Raw genomic sequence first — 3,322 nt, 5'->3', positions numbered from 1 at the left:
ATTTTAATGGCAATTAAACTTAATATGTGTATTTCAAATAATACCTATAATTAAAGCATCAGTAATATGAATGGTATAATCAAGGTCACACATGAACAGGCATCCACAACTATGATAAGGCTACTGCTTGGCTGCGAACAATTTTATGACACTCCACCCTGATTTCAGAGATGTTAAAATGTGAGGGAAAGGAAGTGTGTCATTGAGTCAATGAAATAGGGTGACTCCTGCCTACTCAACAAGACTATAAGTCTTTGAAAGTTGGAACCTGCACCCAAGTAAGATATCTCTGTAATTAACATCAACCTGATTCAAACTGACCTGAGAAGAAAGTATATTGGCTCACAAGACCGGTAAGCCATAATGATATGGGAGAAATTTTCAGGGTTGGTTAACCCAATGGAAAATTTATGTGACCAATAACTTGGGTGTTTTCCATCTGTCTGCTCTGCCTTCCTCAACATTATTTTCATTCTGAGGCTACTCTTTTCTCCTCCTCAGTGATGTTAAAATGGTTGTCAATAGATATTGAAGCTGTATTCTACTTCTTAACATACAGCCAGATCTGTAAACTTCCTTTTTTAGAAGCTTCCAACAAATCTCTCCTATGACTTGTAAGTGAGAATTGGTTCACATGCCTCTTCTTAAACCATTACATGACAAAGGGGAGAGTTTGGTTAGTAAGGAAAACTAGAGTAATAATTTCTGTCTACTCCAGAACCCTCTTGAATACTTTTGCATGTCTACTAATCCCTAGCACATGACACACTAGTAGTAATTTCTTTAAGGCCAAGGACTGTGAATTACTTATCTCTTCTAGTCTCCTTAATTTATATATATATATAATTTTTTTTTTTTAATTTAGGCAAGGCAACCTTTGGTTGACCTCACAGATTGCAAGGACCTTGTCCGCTTACAATCCCTTATTTTTTCATTTTTGACACCTACAGCACCTGGTCTTCCTAGGTGGTTTCTCATCCAAGTACTAACCAGGCCCAGCTCTGCTTAGCTTCTGAGATTAGATGGGTTCAGATTTGTTCAGGGTACCATGGCTATAGACTAGTCTTGTTAATTTTTTGCACATAATTGACACAATAAATATCTACTATTATTTTAACCATAGTCATTATCCTTTATTAGTGTTCCTTGCCAAAAAAAATCTTCAAATGACCTATAGTTTCCTTTTCTTTTTTTAAAAGAGATTCTTGTACCAATAGAAACAAAACAAAGATTTAATTGAAAATCTAGCCCAGTAACATACTTGGGCTAAATTTTATATTATTAAGAATTTCATGGACACAGCAGCTTATCCATGAAAGTAAAGTTGAAGGTATGTAATAGACAAATAGTGAAGCTTTTTTTTTTTTTTTTTAAAGAACGAGGTGTATTAATCAAAGCTGTTTATTCAGAACTTTAGAAAAAATTCAGGGAAAGGAGGAGGTAACCCTAAGACCACATCAAAAGATTACTTTTTGTGAAACTCTGCTCCAAGGAAGACAGAAAGAGTAGAAATTCTGTTTTTATTTTCTTTTTATTATGATGTGATTACCATATGAATAATTTTTTATTCTAAACTATTCTGCTTTCCTTTCATTTGATACGCAAAGTCTAAAGACTAAATATAGACAATATCTTACTAACTACTCCTTTTCTCCAAAGTAGTCAGAGCTTTATGCCTAGGAGAATTTTTTTTCTATTCTTTTTATTTCAAATGTCTCAAAGACACCAGAACATGAGCTTCACATAGTCAGGGACTTTGTCTTATTCCTGTATCCCCAGTTCCTAGTGAAGTGTCTGGCCCAAAGAAGATGTTCGATCATTTTTAAAATAATGCAGTAAGTGAATGAGAAGAATGCCATTAAGAAGAGTTGATGTTACTATATAACGAATTGTGGCACGCTAATATTGTATTATATTTTCCACCCAGAGAATTCTGTTAGAGCTTTAAATGAGAGGTGCTTGGAAAATGTACAATTAAACATTTCATAGTTGGTTTCCCTTTTTTTTTAGAAAATTGATATCCTCAAGATGCAGATTTGGAAAAATACCAAACTGTGATTTTTAATAAAGTAGACATGTATAATTCAGTTTTACATATGATTTATAAGAGGATCTTAGCAAAATATCTTCCGCAGAGAAGTTATTTTAGTGGCTGATTATTGAATTTAATTACATTATCTTATATTTCAAGTGGTAGGCATTCAAGATGCCTACTTGTCAAGAGACAAGTAGGTGATTTGTAAAAAGACACTAGCATGCTGAACTAGAGGGTTTTCCTATTCAAATGCCTTTGGTCATTTAATATCTTAAACCATATACAGTTAGTGCCCCAGATTATACAGTTAAATCCCCAGGATTACTAGGTAAGCAGCACTTAGCACTTAGATGATTAATAGCAAATAGAGGGAAATGGGTGTTGGAAGAGGACACTTATCTCATTCAATTCTAGATAATTATTCAATAAAATTGAATTACAATTTTTGGAAAAGGCCTTGATACTGAATTATATCCCCAAAGTGATTTCTGAACTCTGGAAATGAGAAAATCTATCAGATACTCTGTAGGCATAATCTCGTACACCCTCCCACACCTACAGGAAGAAAACTTCTACTTCTGTAATACTTATTATTTATGCTTGAAGGAAGCTTTTGAAATAGAGTGATCAACTCCTTTCAGTTTTAAAAGTCTTATGTCCCAGGAAATCTCTCAGTCTCAGAAAAACCAAGACAATTGATCAATCTACTTCAAAAACTCCTTTAAAAAAATAATAGGAAACTTACTTATATCTACCCAGATTTCCTAATGTACTTTTCTCCTTCCTATTTTTCCCCAACTGCTCTATTGAGATCCTAAAATGTTTCTCGCTTGTCCCTCTGCCAACTTGTTTCCTGCCAGCTTGTTGTGAACTTAAAGTCAAGGTTTGGGGTTTATAACTTAGTATCTATTATATTGGTTCACCTTTAAATAGATTGATGACCTCCAGGATTTGTATTTGACTTTTTAGTGAAGGTGATGTAGATGCACTAAAAAGCCTTCCTTTATTAGCCTTGAGCTTTTGTAATGAGGAAACCTAGGATAAAAACGAATACTAACAAAATTGTGCTTTACAGATCTGAAAACACAAAAGTGTGAAAGTCTTTGATGGCATAAAGATACCTCCTTTTTGGGATTCTCCCTCACTAACAAGAAAGAAGTTTCATTTTAATGTTACTATGTCTTAACACCTCTCTTACATCTATTAATCTTCCTTTATAGCAGAGAGTAAGTCAAGCCTTCGGCTCAGAATTCAAAAATATCTAGCTGGAATTTGATGAAAAGGTTC

The 3,322-nt window shown here is 33.9% G+C and overlaps 1 pseudogene; it reads right to left on the bottom strand.

The window, feature by feature from the left end:
- Nucleotides 1-941: 941 nt before the first annotated feature.
- LOC112469845 lies at nt 942-1,060 on the bottom strand (annotated as a pseudogene).
- Between the last annotated feature and the right edge of the window lie 2,262 nt (nt 1,061-3,322).

Source organism: Pteropus alecto, unplaced genomic scaffold, assembly GCF_000325575.1.
Source record: "Pteropus alecto unplaced genomic scaffold, ASM32557v1 scaffold86, whole genome shotgun sequence".
NCBI lineage: Eukaryota > Metazoa > Chordata > Mammalia > Chiroptera > Pteropodidae > Pteropus > Pteropus alecto.
This window is presented reverse-complemented; position numbering and strand designations above follow the sequence as displayed.